We start from the raw sequence: 24,238 nt of genomic DNA on the forward strand, positions 1-24,238 counted from the left end.
ACGCTTACTAAAGGGTACATAAAATACAACAATTTGTTAGTCAAAGGAAGAGTTCATATTTTTTAAGGTCGATCACTTAAAGGGAAAATTCAGTGTTTAAGAGATTTAGCTGGTGAAATGGTGCAACATTATTTTCTATCAAAAATTCAAGAGATTACTAGAGGGCTAAAAAATTGAATCCGAGCCGGGTGGTAGTGGTACATGCTTTTACCTCATCTCTCTGGATAAGGAGGCAGACAGATCTCTGAGTTCATGGCCAAGCAGGGCAATATAGTGAGTTCTAGGACAGCCAGGGTTACACAGAAATCCTTTCTCAAACCACGCTGTCCCAAAAATCTAGGGGCAGAGCAATGGCTCAGTGGCTAAAAGCAGATAAAACTTGTATAGAGGATTCAAGTTGGATACCCAGCCCCTCACACTTCCGGTGTCCTACCCCAGAAAATCGCAAAGTCCTTGGCATTGATTTGGGCAATTTCTAGGGAACATGACAAATCTGACTATCTGCCTCAAATATCATTAAAGTTAATTACAACTGAGGGAAAGACAAAATAAGCCACTCTTTATGAGCAGAGCACACAAAAGTGGAGAGACAGTGATGGTAAGAGTGATAGAATACAGGAGTTTAATAGTAAAAACAAGGCTCTAAGAACAAAAGCAAGTGTCAGAGCAACAGAAAGCAAGAACTCGTTGATGATGGTCTGCTGACCAGTGTCCCCATCTCAATAACCCTATGTGCTTCTGAGAATCGCCCTCCACATTATTTTATGTTCTTTGTGTAATTCTAGGACTTACTTAATTCCTCTTCTTGTCCTTAAGAATTTCAAATATTCAGTATATGTTCAAAGAGAAGCGTCTTGAGAATGTCTTTTCTTGACATTTCAGACCATTAAGGATTGTACATATGTATAAGCTGACTGTCTCCAAATTTCAGATTTTTACAAATGAAACGCCACGTAAATGTAAAGAATATTGGTCTATTCCGTAAACATTGGCAAAGAAACACATGATCATTAGGGCACAGGACCGACTAAAGATTCTGCAGTGCACCCATTGTATTACCCGGAATCAAGAATTTTCAGAAGGAAAGTGTTCAAGCATAGACTGATTTGTTTTCTGCAAGGCAGAAGCTGATTTGAGTTACCGTTTCACGACTTAAAGCTTCCAGTTGAACACTTAGTAAGTCACGAGGGAGGTTTCATGTGTCTCGTCAAATTTCTGAGTAAACCAAAATTTGTTAGAAAAAAATTAAAAAGAAATCAAGAGTTTTAACAATTCTATATTCCTGGTTACATATTTTAACTCATAAAATCTACATGAAATCTCTAAAGAGAATATTGTCAAAATATTTTTCAGACAATATAAGCATGGATTTTATATATACATATATATATACATATATATAATGTTCAATATTTTTGATTGATTCATGTGCTTAGATTCAGCTTGGCCTTTTTGAAGGGATTTTAACGAGTCTACTCCTTTGAATGGAATAAGTTATGAGATGGACCTTGGGGCTATTGTGAATGAGTTATAGAGAAACCTAATACAGGTGTAAGATTGGTAAACATTTCTGATAGACACATTACATCAGTCTAGATGGATGTACAGAATATAGCATGTTGAGTAGGCAAAGGAGATTAAAAAAACAAAACACTGAAAAACTGTGAGGAAAGTTGACTGGGCAGCCATCACAGAGGGTCCTTGAACAAATATAACTGCTGTAAAAATTAACTGTACATTTAGAAACAGAGAAAGAATCAGACATTGCGATCACTTTTGTACCCCTGGTGTACCCCAGGCATCAACAGGTAGGCCCAATCCAATGGTCAAAGCAAGTTAGTTATACGATGAAATGAAGAGTTGTGCATCTGGGAAAGGGACAGGGAGGGAGAAAGGAAGGGACAGGCATCAGAAGGAGATAGGAGAGGGAGGGGAGAGGGGAGAGTAACCAGAATGAATTGCAGATACAGAAGAAATTGTCAAAAAACTAACTTAATAAAAAAAAAGAGTGGTATATTGTCATAGTCATAGGTCGTAGTTTATTATGGTGTATATCAAGGGAGATCAGTATACAGAAGTATTAATCAGTAAAGTAATTCGGCTTTTCTGTGGTGTTTGAACACATTCCTTCCCAGTCTTCCCTGGAATGGAACTCATTAGACATCTGACCTGAACAGTCAAGTATTGATTACCCATGATAATATGAGATAAAGCTACATAATTCTTGGAATTCATGCCAACTTGCATTTTAAAATGCGTTACTGGGGGCTGGGGATTTAGCTCAGTGGTAGAGCGCTTGCCTAGGAAGCGCAAGGCCCTGGGTTCGATCCCCAGCTCCGAAAAAAAGAACCAAAAAAAATAAAATAAAATAAAATGCGTTACTGGTTTGATGGGTTTTTTTTTCTACCTCACAGTGACTGAAATTAAAACAGAAGAAAGCACGTCATTTAGATGCAGAGATAGGAGTCTCTCACCTCAGGGTCTAGTGTGGGTCCCTAAGTATTATAACATTTGGGAATTATTAACTAGTCACGTCTTTAAGTTGCTTAGTGGGACTTACCTGAAGAAAGTATATATGTGTGTATGTGTAAAATGAATATATGATTTGTTTATATAAACTTATAATACATATATATGTACATATAATAATAACTTAGAGAATATTTAATAGTATGGGACATCTGCCTTGTATACTGTGTTGTGCAAGGATGCCTGATCGTTGCAGATGTGGAAACAGCAGCAAAGAGATGAGCTCTTTTTAAGAAGTCTGGTCCTTCTTGTCAAAACAGACCACACCTTCTGTTGTCTTCAGTGGGATTTTTATCAAAGCTAATGTTTGCAACCAAATGAGTTCCTATATGCTTCTACCCTTTATGTTTCCCTGTACGAACAATTTTAAGAAGCCACGGTCAAGATGTTAAAAACTGTCACTACCATCGTTCTGGTTGTTTTTGTCATGAATTTTGATGACTAGTTTCTATATTCTCACTCTTCTGGGTTTTTAGTCATTAGGGTTTTTTTTGTCATTTTGTTTTGTTTTGCTCTGTGTGTGTGTGTGTGTGTGTGTGTGTGTGTGTGTGTGTGTGTGCACGTGCATGTGTGTGTGTGTGTGTGTGTGTGTGTGTGTGTGTGTGAAGGAGATGTGTCCCTGTGAGTGTAGGTGCCCATGAAAACCTAAAGACATTAGATCCTCTAGAACTGGATTTATAAGCAGTTTTAATTCACCCAGTGTGAATTCCTACAAAGTTTTGGAGCTAAGACAGTTTCCTTGCTGAAATATGTGAACTTATTTTATAAAGAAATTAAAAGTTAGGCTGTCAGCAAACAATTGAGATTGAAGGCAGATATGGGGCATTCTGACTGGGGAAGACTCACCAAGCTCCCAGGGCATTCAGAAATGAAGTCGACATAGCTAATAGGTCATAGAGAGATTCAGGTGCACAGAGACTCAGGTGCCTTAGAGTGGTTTCAAGTGCCACGAGAGGCATTCTCTGCTAGTCTGCACGTTTCTCTCATTTCTGTGGAAGTGACACTTCAGTAGGTTTCCCAATAGCGATCATAACAGACACAATGATGTGCTCTCTGGAGTGTGTTCTCCCTTCCTGACAACATAGCTGATTTCCCCTAATGAGCCTTTTGTCGACAATGTGGCTTTTTATTAGCCATAGCTGAACTACTGGTCGGTCTTTGTGTCCTCAGATTATGCTCTTCAATGTATCACTGCATTTCTTTGCCTTAGTGCAACCAGTTTCAAGAGATTTGACTAACTGGCCAAAGCCTTTATGTAAATGGGTAGCAGATGGTTTTATGAGATGGAGGTTTCCTTTACTGAGGGATTAATGAAAAAAAAATATTTTTTTTGGTAAATGCTGGGACTTGAACCCAAAGCCTTGCACATGAAGCTGGAGATGTGCCTACAAAAAGGGAATTGTATTCTTCCCTTCATTTTTATGGTTTTTGTTTTGCCTTATTAAAGAGAAATGCTCTCTCTAGATTAATGAAAACACTCAAGGAAGAAGTGAAAAAAATCATCTTATGTGACGAGGGGAGGAATCAGCCCCCACCTTGATAACTGATGTATTTTAAAAAAATAAAGGATTAAAAGATTTTGAGCATTTTACACAAATTATTGAAGTGCAAGAAAAAGAAAGTTATTAAAGTTATTTCTTTATAGTCAAGTTTAAATTGCCTAATGGAACAAGAGAAGGTATGACACATGTGTTTTCATTGTAAGTCTTAATATATATTTATTTGACATATTACCATCATTTTCATAGACATTATCATTTTCTTTAGAATAAAGAATTATGAAAAAATATAATCAATGCTTTTACCAGAGGAAATAGAGATCATTTTCTAAATTCGGTTACTACACATATATTTTTGAACCAATTTTTAAGTGGAACAAGACCACAGTAAGCATATGAAATATACATTTGCAGTGTGTTGGTGATATGAACACTTGTGCAGAAGCAAATATTTGTTTCAAGCTATGTATTGTTTGAAACTCCTGGCCTTCTTGAGGCAATAAATCACACCCTCTTTTCTCACTTACACTTGGCAGCAGTGAAAAAGTACAATGAATGGAAATAGACTACTGCTGTCATTCCTGCTACAGCCGGCTATTTTGTTCAATGTGGCCCTTACCTCAAACACGTAGACTGAAAAATTGCATCATGGGATATCTCATACGTTTACTGTGATGTTCCACTTAAAATCCATCCAAAAACTTACATGCCCTGCCTTAAGGATAGGATAAAAAAAATGATGATGGAGTGAGAGAAACAGGGTTAGTAGAGAGAGCAGAAGAAGACATGGCAATGTTCACGCTCTCATTGCCAGGTTTTTCTTCCAAACTTCTTTATTACACTATGAGTAGAGTGTGGAGCAGGGTGAATAGAAGAGCTAACAATGTTTGGTTGGTGGAGTTCTTTACACAAGAAAAGTCAGGAGTAAAAAATATCTCCTCAAAGGTATTCTACAAAAATTAAAAGGCAAACATAAATTACAAAAAGGGAGTTTTAAAGAGAAAAACAAAAAACAAAATTATTTATTGACATTATAAATATATCAAGAAAACAATGCACACACAGACACACACACATAAACACACACAGACACACACACCACACACACAGACACACACACATACACACACACACACATAAACACACACACAGACACGCACACACACACACATACACACAGACACACACATGCACCACACACACAGACACACACACACACACACATACACACAGACACACACACAGACACACACACACACCACACATACACAGACATGCACACAGATACACAGACACACACACACACGCACACGGTGAGAAAGAGTGGCTTTACTACCTAAACGAGTTGAAGCGATTCCCAGAACTGTAACCATTCTCCCTGCTCCACACCCTACTCACACTGTAATAAAGAAGTTTGAAAGAAAAACCTGCGAATGTGAGCATGAACATCGCCATGTCGTCTTCTGCTCTCTATACCAACCCTGTTTCTCTCACTCCATCCTCATTTTCTCACTGACATTTTACACCAGAGACTTAGACCACCTATTCTTTTCAGGAAGTGGTACTGTGAATTGCACAGACAAAACCAGTTGATCTTCCCAACAAACTAGGGAGGATTGCCTTCTCAAACTCCTCTTCACCTCTATACCAACCAACTTCCAAATCTCATCATCGGATGCAGCATACATAGCCTTTAAACACACTCGTCCCTTCTATATGTCAACAGGAAGTCCCACTAACGGGGAAACATCTAAGAAGATAGATATCTCATCATGTAAAAACTGCCTGAAGATTCATATGCTGTAAAGACGTCTAATACTATTGAAAGTGCTTTCATCCACTAATCCAAAGAATAGACTCTCTCTAGCCAAGCACCTTTGCTATATATTATTACTGGGTTTGCAGAGAATTTGTTAAAAAAAAAAACCTTGGTTTAGTTGTGAATTTTTCATTCCTTTTCTCCATTCTCTTCTGTTCTTGGCTCTTCCACTGGTATCTGCCCTTTGCTATCAAGGGCAGATTGGCCATAGCGTACAACTGAAATAGCTTGTAACACGGCTTCTCTTCAGACATTTTTAAGAGGTATGGGATTGAGCGTGAGGAAAGCTAGTCCTATATGCTGGACTGATTTTAGCATAAGAATATAGATTATACATCCAACAGATATCTATTGGTTTAGTTGTAAAAGGATTTTAAGAAGGAGTCTGGGCAGATCGACCAAGGTTTTCAGATACCCAAAGAAGCTTGTCATTATTCAGATAGCCATCTGAGACAGAATCTTCTTCCATTCAGTTTTTTTTTTATTTTAGGGAACAAAATTAACAGAATTTTTCATGGTGTGGAGTCTAAAGGTTTACCTCAAGCACTGTAGGTGATGGCAAACACCAGAATCTATTGGGCAGGCCAGTTATATTCTGGAAGACCGGAATAGCTGCAGTTTGAGTGTAAGGGCAACCTGTGGGCTGGCTGACTTCTCATAATTCATGTATTTTACACAGCAACCCCTCTTCAAAGTGAAACTCAGCAAACATGCAGATCATTTTCCTCTGGGAATCCCCTTTGTGTCACTGCATGTGATTCATTTGCACAATTGTGTTTTGCAAGCACTTTTATTAGAGAGTTGACAGCCGTTAGAAGATGCCAAATCAAAGTACGAGAGGATGAAGGTTACCTTTTAAGAGATGATTCAGAAATTCACTCACATGGGTTACTTCAGATTTCCTGAAATGAGACACTAGGGTTGGAGTATGAAATGTAATGTTGTTAGTCAAGGAATTAAAAACAAGTATCCATTTCCCTTTCTTAGCCCTGTCCTTATAGACAAGCCAATCAGTGTGGTTTATGCCTGTGAGTAGAGAACGCACCTGTAGTCCGCATGAGAACAACACTCACTGGTCGTCCTTGAGTTCTTGAGAGTCTGCACAAAGAAGGGATGCTGATGCTTACCCCAGCAACTCTCATAGCTGTTTGCCCTAGCCAGGAACCCAGTTTCCACAAGAATATTTAAAAAGTAACCAGCAGCAACAACGAAAATGATTGTGCTTTTGTGTGTGTAGAACACAGTGTTCTTTTGCTTGAAATTGGAACAGATCAAGAAATTTATAGTGAGTCACAATTATTTGCACACGGAAGACAAAATAGCGACTCTCTCTAGAAATACCAAAACAGAAGAGCAGATTTCTGCAAGGGCCTTTAGCAAGCTCCCTGGATTTGTACTCACTGTGCATGCAAAACTAGAAGAAGTACTTCAATGTTCACACACAGGTACACATCTCACCATACAGGCTAACCCCTGATAACTTTAACACATCTAAGATGTGATGGCATATGCCCTTCATATCCTGATTACAACAATGCCAAAGAATGGTTTAAAGATTATGTCATTTCTGTCTGCAAGAGCTCAAAACTGGTCAAGGGGCCACTCTTCTCAATGGTATATGTTACTTGGTGGCTTATTTAATCTACCTTGGTCTTTGAGAATTTCTTTTGGTTTTTAAATTATAACCTAGAGAAAACAATAGAAATCGCTTTTTTGGAGAACATATGTCCACGTATATCTAAATGTATTTAGCTTTTATAGAAGAGTTCGAATCCTCATCTCTAGAGAGTGTAAGCATATAAACTATCATAGCCTAAGGCATCCTATCATTATGTGGGGCTATCGCTAGTCCCATATACCTTTCAAGCTTGCTTACGATGTTTACTCTATTGAAATGTTTCTTCCTTACTCTTTGAACATTCAGATGGAGACTAGCTGAGATCGAATCATCTAAGATTCATCTCCCCTATCCATACTTGACAAATAGAGTCCCTTTAAAGTCCAATAACTTTATAGCTCTATGCTGTGCATGGCACTTACCATATTTTCCTTTTGTAGTATCTCTTCATCTTTTGAAGACTATTCCATAAATGGAGGTTTCATTTACTCAACATAAGCTCTTGATATAGTGAATTCCAGGTGAATATTTATTGAAATATTGAATTAATGGGTAAGGACTTAGGGGAAAAACAGCCAGGAAGACATCAAAGAAGCAATCCTATGACTGAAATATCTCTAGAAAGTTCTTTTTCTCCTGAATGATAGCATTCAAAGAGCCTTATTTATTTCAACAGTCTGAATAAAAAATACCCTTTGTAATTGAAATTCAGATTGGAGTTGTTTGATTTGTATTGTATAAATTCATTTTCCTTAATTTCCATGACTTTATAAGTCTGTGTTCAACAAATAGCCAGTATTGAAGATAATGGCTTCCATCATTACAGACTACAAATGGTGAGCTCATCAAACAGGCTACAGGAAACAAATAGGCCTTTTCAAATAGAAGCCATTATATGACTAGGAGAAGAGATGACCGGGAATTTATTTATTCAGAAATAAATATGTCAAAAGGTCATATGATCTATACACTTCTGCATCTGACTGTTAGCTATTCTTTTTCATTCAACAAGTATTTATTGATCACATATTTAACTCCCAGCATTCTTCTCATTGCAGAGGAGATAATGGTAAACAAATGGTTAACAAGTCCCTAGCTAACCATACACACACACTAGAATATAACCATGTATGCCATAAATACTGAGACGAGAAATCAAAGACCAGGAAAGGTGAGCTATGAGCATGTGTGTGTGTGTGTGTGTGTGTGTGTGTGTGTGTGTGTGTGTGTGTGTGTCTTGAGAAAGATGCACCTAAGAAGTATTTTACTTAAGTCTTGAACGAAAAGGTTTGGGGAAAACATAAACTCCAGATCTTTCCAGACCAGAGACCCAAAGACATAATGGGCCTGAAATGCAAACATCATTATAGTGAATGGGGAAGAACAAAGTGGAGGGAGTGGTAAGAGGCACAATGAAGAAGTGGGTGGGTGAGTCGTACTTCTAGGCATGGGGAAGATTTGGTGTTTTATTTTAAAGCTGCTACAGTGTTTGAACAGTGGTCTGTGTGATTTCTCTCTTGTGTCAACAGGACAGCATGGTGACATGCTGCTTGGAGAACAGGTCTAGAGGGATGAATAAGGGGAAGCATGGAGCCCAGTCAGAATAGTATGCTTCCTCAGGGCGTGCACAGCCATGCAGATGTTGAGAAGTAGCTGGAGCTTGGAAATAGTTAAATTGGCACCAAGGTTTTATTTTCCCCCTAGACATGTACTAAATAAGGTTCAACTCCATGTAGATTTGAAAAGTGTCCTTATGAGAAGGTGCCATTGTGTTACATTCATATGATAGTCATTGTCCAACTTATTCTCCAGGGAGCTCAATGTCAGGATTAACCCAGCTCTCAGGCAGGCCTTGGTGACATGCTTTGTGTCACAAGTCATGCCAGATCCCAGAGCTTCAAAGCTACTGTTCTGCCCACCAAATTTCACATTTCCCCCATGTGTTTTTATTCTATGTATCCAAGAAGAGATTTGAGTTAATGTATAAAGCATTTTTAGCAGAATTTTAAAAAAATTGGAATTTTAAATGACTGGCTTCATGAAGAACTTCTAACTTCTAATTTGTTTTGAGAAAATGGGCATAATGATTTTCGGCGATGTTTTGGACTTTTTATGCTAAAAATCCCACGGGTGGCAAGTCACTGTAAGTATGTGTAGCCCGTATTCTGTAGAGGGCCAGGCTGAGTCTCTGTGAACCATGTTTTCTGTGTTACTTGGGTTTCAAATATGTGTGCTTCAAATTTGCATAGCCATAAAAAGGGCACCCAGAGATACACTCAACGAGTTGTTAAATGTTAAAATGTAAGTTTATGGCTAGTTCTGATTATTGACGTATTTTGCTTAGTCTAATACATTATCCAAGGACATGATTTTTTTGTCCCAAAATGCCTCTTTAACCAACCATGTGTTACTTGAACACATAGTAAACTTACTAAAAGATTTCATGATCATGATCATATTGTACTAGAGAATGTGTACTATCAGAACACTGGAGTTCCTGTATATTCTTTTCTTATTATTCTTGAACAACATTTTAATACTGCATAGTCGCCTTGCTGTTTATGCTAGAACATGACACAGCTGCTCAGTTTTAATCAGGAGCTATGAATGCTGGTATTAAAGCCTTCCCCTCACATACATGTGCACCATTTCCCCCACCTCACACACAATGTTCATTTCCCATACTCTCCGAGGCTCACCTCTGACTCGCGGTCACTCTTCTGTCTCCTGAGTCAAATATTCGCTTCATTCTTTCTGTAACCTCCTCCTCTGGAAACCCAAGATGCTGTGCACCATTTATAGCCGTCGTTTGCTTGGCCAAGAAAGAAATAGAGTAACAGAGAGTTGGACATGAAACATGCTTTCTAAATAATCAGGGAAGTTCAATCTAACAAGCCTTCAGACAACACCCCTCCCAAAAAAGGCAAAGCAAAGGAAACGAAAAAAAAAATACCCTCCATCTTTTTCCATTAGTTATGAGAAACTAAATATTTGGTTATTTAATAATGTTTACCAGTGGCTTATTCTTAAAATAAAAGAAGTGAGCATCTAGTAGGTGTTAAAAGATAATTTTAGCCCCTTCTCTTCTGTAGTAATGATGTGTGAGGTGTTTTTTTATTCCCTTTAGGGTAATTTCCAGCCTTTTTTACTTTTTTTTTTAAAACAAATTCTGCCCTTAGTATTGTTTGACTCACTGATCAGAGGAAGTGTGTAAGTGTGGGAGGCAGAAGAGTGGAGGGGGGGTAGGAAGTTCTTCTTTTCTTCTGCCTGAGGTTATCTGTGTTTAGAAGAATGGGGAAGGACCGCTTGGAATAGAGAAAGAAGCCTCATCAGTCATAGACTGCACCCTCGGCAAGGAGACCCAAGACCAGGCTGAGCGTTCTCTGTGAGCACCTCCATTCCTTACAGGGTGTGTCAGTTTTGCTCCAATGAAAGCATTGTTTCTCTTTGATGTCCCCATGTTGGAGGGAAGGGAAACCTGTGCCTTTTTCTTGCTGCAGAGGCAGGAGAGTGGATGCATACACGTTTGCTAAAATGTAGTTTGTAAGACCTTGTTCTGTCAGACCTATTGGTGCTCGATTCTATCTCTTTTGGAGATTATGTTTATGAAATTCCTATGTGCTTAAGAACTGCTGCAAGTTGTGCATGATTTGAAAAGATTATAGAGGAGCTGAACTTCCTTTTTTTCTGACGATCCCAGTGGGTACAAGAGAAGAGGACAATAGAACGTGGTAACATTCTTCAGGCCCAGGGTCCAGGAGGTTCCAATCCCTTTAAAATAGTCTATCTCTTAAAACCACAAATATTTTAAATATTTAAGTTTACTAAGCCTATAACTAGCATAAAAGATATTTTCTCACAGGACATCAAGGCATAGGGAAAGACTTCTTAGATTACAGACGGGAAACTGATAACATAACACGAATCACTACTATAGTCTGCAGTGTTAGGAAAAATTTCCTTTTAAAACATATTCCAACAGGATGAATGAAAGAAATTATGACTAAGAGAAAGAAATAAAAACGTATATGGCTTTGCTTTGAACATTTTAGCGAAGTAACCTATAGTCTAGAATTATAGGACTTAATAATGATAAACCAGAGAGTGGAGGCAGAATTTCGTCTTCCAATACACCTTTCTTTCTAGATTATAAAGGACTAAAGGTGACTGTTCCTACCCTATGGAATGTGAAAACCCTGTGAAGAGATCAGATTTGCCAAATATTTAAGCACACAGCCTGTCTTTAAGAGCGATTGGTGCTTAGGTAGAGAAGGAAGGATCTCCAGACTCAGGCAGAGCTGTGTCGCCTGCTAGTCTCTAGGTGGGAGCAGGCGAGCCCCATCGCCCTGAAGAGCAGAACTGAAAACTCAGCTGCAGCCCACACAAAATGGTGCAGCACCCATTTCATTCAGGAGCTGCCCGCGCATTCTCTTCCTCGCTGCGGAGGAAAGCGAGTGTCTCGTGTGAGAGTAAGTTTTCAACAAACCATTTACCAGACAGCAAGCAGAATTTGAGATGAGTCACGTGAGCTTGGATTTTTCTACAGACTATTCAGAGAACCCAGAGTTCATTAACATTGGGGCATCTTTCGAGCAACCTTCATGTGTCTTACTTAGATTTAAAACAAAAATAATAATACTACAACTTGTAGTTAAAACTTGCCTTCTGAAATATCCATAGACTTTTGCCAGAAAAAAACAGGGTTCGATTAATTTTTTTAAAAAAATGTATGTATGATAGGTGGGGCTGTTATGAATACTTGTTAAGCCACTAAGACAAATGCTATATTTTTGCCTCTATAATTAAAATTTACAAACATCATTTCCCATGCCTGGCAAATTGATTGAATTTGCAAATGGTGGGAGAGAAGCAGCTGAAGGGAGAAACTACTGGGCAGCAATGAGGCCTCACTGGCTCTGACTGCAAGGCAGACAAGTCTTTTTAATATATCTTGAGTGGATTCTGTTATTTATCATGGGAAAAAATCAGTGTTGTTCTGATATTTAATTATATTGTGTATGTCCATTTCTGACCTATAATTATACTGCCTGTAAAATTTTAATTGTTAGTTCAGTGCAGGACCATTACAACCATCACTTGTTTATGACTGAAAAGATGTTAAAAAATTTGCTCCTTGCTCTTAATAATTTCTGCTGCTAGCACATTATTAGCAAAACATCATGGTTTCTTCCTGTAGGCTCAGTGTATAGTACAGGTTTCAGTGTTTAGAAAAATGACAAAGACAGGAAATGTATGGGGATGTGGTCACTGACATACACAAAAACACAAGACAAAGGGATCCCCAGAATTTGAAAGAGCATCTCTATTTGGGGAACTGTGAGATGGGTCTTAGATGTTTGACGATAAGCAGTCTTCAGAAAGAACAGGAAGGGAATGTCCAAACTTCTGAATAATCTGAAAGGAGTCCGCTGACGCTTTAGTTACTTCAGTCCTCTTCCCATGAATCCTGCTCAGGAGGACTGCCTAGGCCCCAGTTGATACTTTTCAAACTCCAGAAGCCTTCTGGTTCCCACTGCAGATTTGTTGTGCCCCAGATACGCTGCGTTGTTGTTAACATTAATTCCAGTCATCTTCCTTCTACACCCAAGCACTTTTGCTCTTTCAAATACCTACTGAAGAAAATGTGCACATGACCAAATAGCAGAAGGCAAGACTGTGGGCACAGATTCTCGATGATTTTGAGCACCAAGCAGAAGAAGAGTAGAAGACAGAGATCATCTGTTACTCACTGGAGGGATGAGCAGACAGGAGAGTAAAACTCTATTGTCCATGTTGTTTGCAACGGAGCTGAGGCCATTTCCGTAGACCTAAATTAAGACTTTACTTCATAAATCTTAGCACTTCAGTCAGGGGTCTTGCATATTTGAATCAATCAGCCCTCCACTGAGCCATGCCCAAGGCCCTTTTGATATAGACATTTGTCCAAGTCGGGGGGGAAAATACATAATATTGCATTCCATACACTATAATGTTGTTTTCTTCTACATATAATTTTCCAGAAGTAAAACAAACATTGTTGTTTTGTGTTCCGAGATGGATTCCCTGTCTGTAGCTCAGACTACCCTAGAACTCCTCTGGAGGTCTACACAGCCTGAGAAATCAGCCTACCCAGGTCTTGGCTTTGAACTCTACTAAACACTAACTCAGAGCAACTCCATACTCCACAGGACAAATCATTTTCACAAATGAATATCATTAAATTTCATAGCACGAGCATATGACTGAGTTACCCTGTAAAAATAAATAATTTAAACTTCCTCCTCCTCATTTTCATCTTCATTTTCATCTTCATTTTCTTCTTCTTCTTCTTCCTCTTCTTCTTCCTCTTCTTCTTCCTCTTCTTCTTCCTCTTCTTCTTCCTCTCCTCCTCCTCCTACTTCTTGTCTTTTCCTCCTCCTCATTCTTCTTTCTTTCTTCCTCCTCCTTCTTTAATTTGTTCTAATTTTCCTCTTCCTCCTCCTCCTCCTCCTCCTCCTCCTCCTCCTCCTCTTCTTCTTCTTCTTCTTGCTCTTCCTCTTCTTCTTCCTCTTCCTCTTCCTCTCCTCCTCCTCCTACTTCTTGTCTTTTCCTCCTCCTCCTCATTCTTCTTTCTTTCTTCCTCCTCCTTCTTTAATTTGTTCTAATTTTCCTCTTCCTCCTTCTCCTTCCCCTCTCTCCCTCTTCCCTCCCTCTTTTCCCCAGTCACAGATCATTCAACCCAGACATGGCACTCAGTTTACTATGTATCAGTACCTATAGCCCTCATTTAATTTCATGTAAAATTATTTAATAGTTAAAAAAGTAAATAATAAACTTTATACTTCATCTTTAAAATGCTTCCAACTTCTTTATTTTAAAAACAAAGGAGCATATTTTATTCTTTCTAAAACATCAACTTATAAATAGCATGAATCTGTCTCTGTAGAGATCTGAGAGAATACTATGCTATTAAAATTTTGCTAATAATCAATACTGTACATTCTACACCTTATCCTTAACAAAATATACCTTAAATATATCACTTTAATACTCGTATATCTTTCTTACCTCTAGGCTTTCTAAAATTTTACAGGCTAGAAAATTATCTTATCTTTGATTTAGCAAAACTATATCTTTATTTTTTCCAACTTGACCAAACTATATTCTTATTTCTAAACTGAACTGTTTTTAAATACTCATTTTATTGATTACACAGATAATGTGGATGCTAAACAGATAAATTGAGACATATTCGCTTCTTTTTATCCATATGCACATGCACATATGATCATGCATGCATGCACATACACTCGAGCACACACACACACACAGACACACACACACAGACACACACTCACATACACACAAGAGAATATTTGGGTCCACTTACTTTTAGTACAGCTTCTCTGCTTTAAGTGTTTAGGTGATAACTATATTGGCTAAGATAACAAGGTTTTCAATTCTAGGTCATCTAAGTGTATGTGTATTACATTTGCCCTGCCATGCAGAACGTCGTCTAGTCTCATCTTTCTGGAGCTAAGGCCTGGTTTGCTGGGGTCAACCAGCCAAGCACATGCCTGCAGTTCTGTGGTAACCATGGAGATGTGGTTTGCTCTGATAACATGGCCAACATGCATCTTCACTTATAATCCATGGACCCTCTCTTTTCTAGCTTTCCCTATTTTCCTGCTCACCTACACTTTTAATTGAGCTGAGTCTTATATTTAACCTTTGTGGAGCAATCGCCTTTCTCTTACAGACTTTTTCCCCCCTTATGAGGGGAAAGGATTCACTATAAAAATTTAATATAAATTAAGCAGCTAATTCTGCTTTTGAAACTTTAAACTTTGAGATTGAGTTTAGCATTTTAAGCAAAAACAAAAAAAAAAAACAAAACAAAACAAAAACCAGGGACACCATACATCACTTCAGTTTGCTGCTTTCAAGGTCAGGACTGGGATCAGACAGTCTCCATTTTTTGATACAATTAGAAGATAAAGACCTGTCAGTTCTCAGAGAGCTTAGCCCAGAGCTCTGTGTAGAAGTGGGTCAATCGCCCTGTCCTGTTAATGATGCATTTAGTTTGAGACTCATAAATCTACCCATCCACTTCTCCAAACACCTTACGTGTACGCGGATTCCCTCACTAGGTATTACCATCTCCGGTAGGGTACAGTAAGAATGGATCTTAAAAATATCAAAATAATATTTTTAAAATAACCGTCCTTCACAATTACTTGCCATTCATCTGCCCGTTAACTATGTCCGTTGCCTCAGATCACTCTGGGAGACATGGCTGTGCTCTCCCAAGCATGTGTTCAGACAGTCAGGAATGGAAAATGAATATTCATTTACTTCCAAGGATTCTGTGAGCCCATATCTTATAAGTGTTTCTGGTCTGAACCACTTGGGTACCACAGGCTGCATTTGCGTCTTTCACTGCTTTCTTTTATGTTACTGTTTGGGGTTCATTTGTAGGCAAGACTCTGTTTACCAGCTTCCTGTTATTAATTATGGGAAACGGGTTTTCTTAAAGTGTTAGGGACACTCTTGTAATTCTCCTTTGAACACTTCAGGCAAGATACTCACAATCTCCTGAAGTTCCCCAAAGTCAGATGCTCATTTGAAATACATTGTCTCTTCTCCTACCCTCAACTTATCTCTCCTTGAAATGAAAAGGCAGAAAAGGGCAGAAAGCTTCTACCCAGCCACGAGACACTGAGATGTGAATTTTGAACTCTAGTCACAAAACTGAGTCCCAAAAATTCAATTAAAATAGTAAAGTGCTAAGAGACAAAATATATTCTAATGTAAAGCTACAAACAGGAGAAATGCTCATTTCATGCTTGATGTATTATTACAAAGCTTTTCTTACAGTAACATCTGCTTGGTCCATGCTAGTATATACTCTATCCATCTCTGTGTGCCTCTCTGCCTGTCTCTGTGTCTTTTTGTTTCTGTCTCTGTGTCTCTCAGTCTCCTTGTGTCTCTGTCTTTGTCTCTCTTCCCCCTCCCCTCCCTCTGCTCTCTCTCCATCCTTCTCTAAAATATAAGCAAATGTATTTGCATACATTAAAATCATAAAGAACCCAAAACATCTGGAAATTTTAGAAGCAAAGCAAAACAGTCAGGGGAGAAAAACCCAGTTTTAAAATGCAGACGTTTAATTGCGCTGTCTGTCCCGTTACAAGGGTGTAAGAGCAGAAATAACCAGAAGCCAATGGCGGAAAATTAAAACACTTTCAGGAGCCCTTGCCAAGGTAAAAGCAATGAAATTGGTAACACAGTATGGACAGGGCCTTTCTAGACTGAGGTCTGAAAATGTTACCATGTGCAATTTCGTAAATTAGCTAGTTCAACTAAAATCCTTCTCATTAACGCACACAATAAAAGTTTTTCATGCTCTTCTCTTCCCTTTGGTCATCAACATCAGGCAGTTATTGGGGGGTTTGTCTTTCATCAGTGACAAGCTCTTTCCCCCACCCTTCGTGCCCCTTTACTAAGACTCTCTGAAAGTGCTGAGTGGCCAGAAATTACAGATGCAGGACAGCTGACAAATGACTGCCAGGCCCCTCCCCCAGGGCCTTGGCAGTCACAGCTCTTGCCAGAACACGCCTGAGCACAGAGCGCCTTCCAGACAAAGACACAAAGATTCCATTTTCTCAAGGAAAAATAGATTTCATGTGTAAAACGCTGGTGAGAAAAACTGAAAGCTGACGCGTATGTGCGGTCTCCAAGAGGCCGGGCTGAATTGCTCTGAGGACTCAAATTTCACTTGATTGCATCAAAGCCTAACAAATATTATTTAACCTAAAAGTATTTCAGGCTGAAAAAAAAAGACAGGCAACGGTAAGATATTTTATTTGTTGAAGCACGTGGTTGAGAAGGCGAAAGAATCTTGAGGTTGGTATAGGTATTGATCGTAGAGGAAGGATTGATACATCATCCTGGAGTCTGCAAAGTAAGATTTTTTTTTAAATTAAAACCTTATTGAATCAAAGGGTTGCACACGATAGTATTAAATCCCTATGAGTATGTTTCTAGTGAAAAGAATCTCCTCCCAGCAGCCCCAGAATATCATTACTGGAGAGGCAGCGAGTACTTTATTACACATGAAACCTTGGCGTCTCAGCCTTGCCAAGCATAGCATGCAGGGTTCGTCTCGTGGGCCCAGAGCCCTGGCTTCCCCAGCGAAGGCCATCTGCTTGGCCTCCCCGTCATGCCAGGCAATGTGTAGGTGCAAAGGCCAGGGCTGGGAGACAAAGAAAGACTGTCTAATGAGAAGGATTATGCTTTTTTCTTGTCTCCCTGGACGCCCATCCCCGCTACTCAGATGAGTTCAGTGTTTGCAGAAATCTTAGCTTAATGTACTTAAGAAAGTAAGCCCTTAACAGGTTAAAATATCGTTAATCATAGCTATCAGGGGTAATAGACCAAGAAAGTTTACTGGAAATGTTTTAATGTTTTTAAAAAAGTTGTATAACAAATTTAAAAAGAAACAAACACAATTAGTACTTTCCTGTACCTTTTACAAGATCCCGCAATTCCTAAATTTCTTTTGCTTCTAGAAACATCAGGGGAAGAGAGAGAGAGAGAGAGAGAGAGAGAGAGAGAGAGAGAGAGAGAGAGAGGAAGAAGGAGGAAGAAGAGGAGGAGGAGGAGGAGAGGGGGGAGAGAGGCAGAGAGGCATTACAAAACACTTTAGAATTCAAAAAGAGGTATCATGGAAGATAAATAGGTTATTAGGTAACTGTATGACTATATAAACTCTTTATTCACATACACACATACACACACATACACACATACACGCACATACACATACATACATACATGCACACATACACACACCATTTTAAGGCACTAACTATTATGATCAACTGGGAAGGATATTAGCATCTTAAAAGATATTTGTAATATTAGTCAGTAAACTTGATACTTCATATGTGGTAGTGAAAGACCCCACCTAAAGGGGACTGAAAACATCAGCATGCTTGTGGGAAAGAAACAAGAGCTTGGTTGGAAGTGTTAACTAAGCCATGCCGCCATCTTCCTTTGATGCCATCTCAGCTCTCCTGCCTAGAATAGAAAGAATTCTGCAAGTTGTAGCTCACTTTTGGAGACTAATCTCTGCTCTAAATTGCAGATATATGTACTGAGGGGAAAGGGTGCGAGATTTTTATTGTTTTAAAAACTTACATGTGCAGTACGTGGCTCTGTCACTCTTGTGCATTCACTGGCATAAAGCAATTCAGGGCTCTGCATTGGGACCACTGCAGTACAGCTGTGTGTGTGTGTGTGTGTGTGTGTGTGTGTGTGTGTGTGTGTGTGTGTGTGTGTGTTCTCATAATATTTCAACATTCTGTAACCTGAAGTGCAATACTCTGCTTTAAAATTTCTTATAGTGTACACTCCGTGTTTACTCAGACGTATTGACTTTCCTCTGTCCACTTTCACCACTACTCTACTAACTGTTCAGGAATCCTTAGTGGCATGGGCTGAAAGGCATGATGGGAACCTTCCTGCTAGAAAACAGTCCTCTTCAGCTCCTCCCCACCTGAGGAGCCTGTGCCAGGACATGTGGAGTGGGTAGTACCCTGACTCACAGTGCTAGCGAACAGGGTCATTATCCCCTCTTCAGCTGGATTCTAAGGGACTCATACATACATACATGCACACATACACACACCATTTTAAGGCACTAACTATTATGATCAACTGGGAAGGATATTAGCATCTTAAAAGATATTAGTAATATTAGTCAGTAAACTTGATACTTCATATGTGGTATTGAAAGGCCCCACCTAAAGGGGACTGAAAACATCAGCATGCTTGTGGGAAAGAAACAAGAGCTTGGTTGGAAGTGTTAACTAAGCCATGCCGCCATCTTCCTTTGATGCCATCTCAGCTCTCCTGCTGAGATTGGAATCCTGCTGGGATTCCAGAGCTCAGCTCCAAAAGACAGTGAAAGCAAACTATCCCAGGAAAAAGCCAGGCTAGGAGGTCTGAAGAAAGCCATAGCCACAGTCTTTGGAAATAAAAAGAAGAGAAATACATTTAAAGAAAAATAAATCATGAACAACCCAAGAAAATCAGTAATCAGTAGTAAGAAGCAATTTTTTTTTGGGGGGGTGAGGTATTTTTCATTTTTTTCTAGTTTTCTATACATTCTCTAATATATTGAAAGGAAACACTTCTATATTCAAATAACACTACTGAATTGCAATATTTCTTTCCTGAGAACTTAAAATTTCAACAATGACCATAGGCTGAAAGAATGGTATAAAAGTAGCATGATGCCACAGGTAAGCTTGACTCTTCAGAGAAATGAAATGATAAAAAACAAAACTATATATTTAAGATATTTTAGAATGCAGGTAGATTTCGTTGATAATTGATGCATTTAAAATATTTTAGACGCCTGTGTGGATGGAAAGTACACAGATTACTTGTCTGTGGAAAAGCAGTATTCATAATTGTCATAGTCTGGAGGTAGCTAAAATTATTAGCTTACATTTAACAGGTGTGTTTATGCAAGTTGGGAACTTCTCTGGTGCCAAAATTAATCATAAAGATAGCAAAATGTAGGATGGTCAAAGTGAGCAACCCTCACAGGCTGTTGGGGAGGTAGCCACCCCCATAAAAGGCTATGAAGGGGCTTTGTCTAATTTTCCTGTGTTCAAGAGAGGCTCTTTTTTGTTGCTGCTTTGCATAGGCTCTGGATTCAAGGACCAACACATCTCATGAAGGAGAAAGAAGGCAGCTCCATCGACATGTTCAAAGGCCATCCAGTAGGAACCACAGCCATGTGCATGTCCCTGAGGAACTTAAAGAGGTTGGTTTTCTGCACCCTAAAATTAGGCTGTGATGAATGTACATCCTTTCTCTGAGCTCCCTGGAAACACTATGGTCTCTGCTGGTCAGACTTTCCTCTCTCAATGTCTCCACATAGATACACTCCAACATTTCTCTCTCTCTCTCTCTCTCTCTCTCTCTCTCTCTCTCTCTTCCTCTTTTTCTTCTCTCCCTTTTTCCTCCCCCCTTTTCTTGCTCTCCTTAGCAGATGTCTTTTATAATTTATGTTGTTTGCTATCCTTTCATTAGAGCTAAGCTGCTTCTTAGGCGATCGGGCAGCCAGAGCACCTAAGTACACACTAGAGGAGAGTGATACTCAGGAGCCGCTCGCAGCCTCATTGGGGCACTTCTAATAAGCATCTTGGTGCCACTGAATGCAAAGCTGCATTCAAATAACAGCTTTCATCTTCGGTCTTTGTAAATATAAAAGTAACCCTTGAAACCCTTTGAAGGACCCAACCAAACATCATGCACAAAAAAAAAATCAGCAAGGCTTTGAAAGACATGTTTGTGTAAAGTCATCACACTGCCTTTATCAAGCAAGTAAATGATGGCTTTTAATAAGACACATGACATTCTCAATTATGAGGGTCATGATTATGTGTCCTCCATGATGTTTTGTGTTCCCACCAGGGTGTTTTTCTTTTCCTCTGTTTTTTTATTTCTCACATCAAAAAATTTCAAGACTCTCTACAGTTCTCTGTGTAGAAAACGTATCCAGAAAGCTACAGTTGTTTTTGTTTTGTTTTGCAGTGTTTGTTTGTTTTTTAGTGAAACCACCCCTGACACCCTGAACCAAAAGAGCAAAATAAAAAAAAATCTTTGTTAAAAGGACAGACATACTGGAACTAGAGGGTTATAGGTGAGAGGAATAAAGTGGAGGATTGAAGGCTATAATTTCTCCTTCTGTGGTGGTAGCAAAATCAGGAGATGGATGAAGTCAGGTGACTGCAGACATGGCTGCTGGAATCAGAGCCAGGAGGAGTAGACGGCCAGAGCCTGGTAAGAAGAACCCCACTCGTCAGGATGTGCTGTGTGGCATGGTGTGGAGTCCTCACTGAATCCCTTCCCCACTCAGTGACCGTGTCCTAATACCTGCCCACTTGTATCCTAGATTTAACAGTTCTATGTTTGGTTTTCCTTCCTTCTGTTTCCTTACTTTAAAGCAAAAGAAAAGAAAGGCCCCTGACCTCTATTCCCTGCTCAAAGAAGACACTGCATCGAAAAGAACCCTTAGTGGACCAGAGGCACGTGCGCTGCATGTGCACTTACAGTCCTCGGTTTATAATGTAGCCTTATCCTTATTTTCATAAAATTAAATAGAATTCTAGAAATGATAGTAAGCACAGAAACTGTACGCTGTGACTCATATTGAGTGGAAAGCAGGAAATCCTAAAACTGTCTCCTAAGTCATCGGACTAGCTAGAAAAAAATGCTTAATTACAGGTTTGTACACTCAGAGAGGATGCTGAAGAAATGTTTGAGGAGAAAGGCCCTTATCAAAATACACACACAGCAAACTGGAATTGCCATCTAACCTAGACAAGAGTACGTGTTTAAATTGCCTGAGGATATTGTTCACACAGCAAACTGATGTCAATCTTATATCTTCTGACGTCTGTATACATATGCCGCTCAGCAGAATTCTGCTGAGAATTGAATGTTTTCTTCTGGACACATCTGCAGCTTCTGTTTGGCTTTGGCTTTTTTTTTCTGTTCTGAAGGTGTTTGCTCACTTCCCTGTAGTTTTGATTTGCTCCTGAGGATGCCCAGAAGAAAAGAAGGTAAGGACTTGCATAAGTTGTGTTAGGCCTTAGGGAATTCTTTCCTCGTTTTCAGTATTGTGGTTTGGTTTGGTTTGGTTTCTTTGACTGGGTGAGATGAAAGTCTTGTTTTCTCATTTATAAATAGCCCCACGAGAACTGGTAGCTGTGTGAGCACAGAGAAGCATGACAGACAACTGATACATCGGATCTTTAGAAGTACTGTCAGTACTCTGTAGGAAATACAGCTTACTCTGGAAAACACAATTGACACAACTGTTTAAAAGAAACAAAGATATTAAACACACCAATAAATAACTGTACATTAAAGTTGTAACATTCTTTTTGTTGTTGATTTTTGAGATAACAGTACAGACTAGCCTCAAACTCACAGTCATCCTCCTGCCTCTGTCTTCAGTGCTAAGTTTACAGAAATTAGTCGACACACGACATAAAACTTTAATTCTACCCCTTAACCAATTATTGAGTTTTCCTAGGAAAATAGATTTCTTTAAAACCATTTTGCTAATATTTGAATCAGCACACAAAATTGTATAGTTTTTAAAAATTTGGTATGTAGGATGCCTTAATTCCTTAAAGTTTGCCACACCTCCCCTGGTTAGGAATGCAAGCTTGGGATGTTTTGAAGAAATCAGGGTGTTTCTCTTCTACAGATGGTTTGATTGAAATGTTTTAAGGATAGGTGTCTCTTCAGTCAAACCTAAACATTTTGATGAAATGTTTGAGTGGTTCTCAGTCTCCACCTACAAATGCCATTTGCTGTTTATGTGGGACGAACGTCTTGCAAACTAAGGTCGTGCCTAAATAAAACAGAAATTCTATAACCATCTGCTTTAAAAGAGATTAAACCAGAATTTTGCCAGTTACATTTCCCCAGCGTAAATTTTATGTAATAAAATTATAGTATATTGTGCATAGCATCTTTAGTTATGATGCTCTAGGAATGCCTATGGGTGGTGTCGAATTATACACACGAGAATGTATTCCAACTCTATTGGGAGTTTTTAAAGGTGCATTGAGAGGTGTCAGTGGATCATAATCCATTTCATTCAGAAACTGGGCTGCATACTTTAGCTTCTACTTCTGGTTTGAGGAAATGAAGGGAGGTAAAATATGAAGTCTTATCAAGAACAGTGTTAGGGGCTGGAGAGATGGCTCAGTGGTTAGGAGCACCGACTGCTCTTCTAGAGGTCCTGAGTTCAAATCCCAGCAACCACCTGGTGGCTCAAGAACACTGTTTACTCCACTGTCAAAATGAGCAGTGCAATCTTACACAGCAGCTTGCTTTTCCCAAGAAGGCGACTAGCCAAGCTTAACCCTCACACTGGGGTAGGAGATATTTAACTCAGAATCTCAGTACAAAGAGAAGCCTTCAGTTCAGATGTCCTGCCGATCCAAACCAAGTAGCTATGTTTTCTGCACCGGGGTGAAAACTCTTCGCAGGCCTTGGAAATTAGAGTGGAGCTTTGGGTAGAGAGGAATTTCACTTGTCTCGTGGAACCGTACCACTGTGATGGAAGGCTCTCATTTCCCACGTGGGTAACATGAATTATAGCAACGATGGCCAATTTATATCGAGGGAAAAGTCTGTTATTTTTCTCTAGGTCAGGGTCACTCATCCTGACCTCTGCTGATATTTTAATCTATATAATTCTTTTCATGGGGAGATCTCACAGTCTTGGCTTCTGCCTGCTGTGCGACAGTTCCTCCCTCCCTAACAACTCATATTCATACACAACCAAAGGTCCTTCAGAGACTGCCAGCTACCTGCGAAATATATTTGGTATCTTCTTTGATCTACACATACAATTAGTTATATTAGACCTTCACACTCACTTCAATAGAATTTTTGTGTGTGTGCAGCAGTTTTCTGAACAGAGCAGACAGCTTTGATGCAAATGCTCCTGCCAATCCGTATCTTATCGGTGTGTGTAAAACTGTAATTCCGGCTGTGTGCCCCTCACCTGCATCACTCACGTGATTAACGTAATAATATTAAGAGTCATCGAATGTGGGCTAATACTGCTTTATTTAAAACCATTCAAAGTGCCCAGCTATGCTGATATAAAATAGTTGCCTTCATTTGGATGTGAAACACTCTTCTTAGGCGTTATCATTAGATATAATAATATGTTTTTAGAACCTAGTTTTGACA

The 24,238-nt window shown here is 39.2% G+C and overlaps 1 long non-coding RNA gene across 4 annotated transcripts in view; it reads left to right on the top strand.

Moving 5' to 3' along the window:
- Positions 1 to 22,392, top strand: part of LOC108352541 (uncharacterized) — a 34,681-nt gene extending 12,289 nt beyond the window's left edge. Inside the window, exons 2-5 of one of the 4 annotated variants that reach the window (XR_015635983.1) lie at positions 20,160 to 20,279; positions 21,218 to 21,301; positions 21,746 to 22,083; positions 22,211 to 22,392. This is a non-coding gene — a long non-coding RNA (uncharacterized LOC108352541). The remainder of the gene's footprint in view (positions 1 to 20,159; positions 20,280 to 21,217; positions 21,302 to 21,745; positions 22,084 to 22,210) is intronic. The other 3 variants (XR_015635984.1, XR_015635985.1, XR_015635986.1) reach the window with 3 other exon arrangements.
- The last annotated feature ends 1,846 nt before the right edge of the window (positions 22,393 to 24,238 follow it).

The sequence above is a fragment of the Rattus norvegicus genome, chromosome 13, assembly GCF_021556685.1.
Source record: "Rattus norvegicus strain SHRSP/BbbUtx chromosome 13, alternate assembly SHRSP_T2T, whole genome shotgun sequence".
Classification (NCBI taxonomy): Eukaryota; Metazoa; Chordata; class Mammalia; order Rodentia; family Muridae; genus Rattus; species Rattus norvegicus.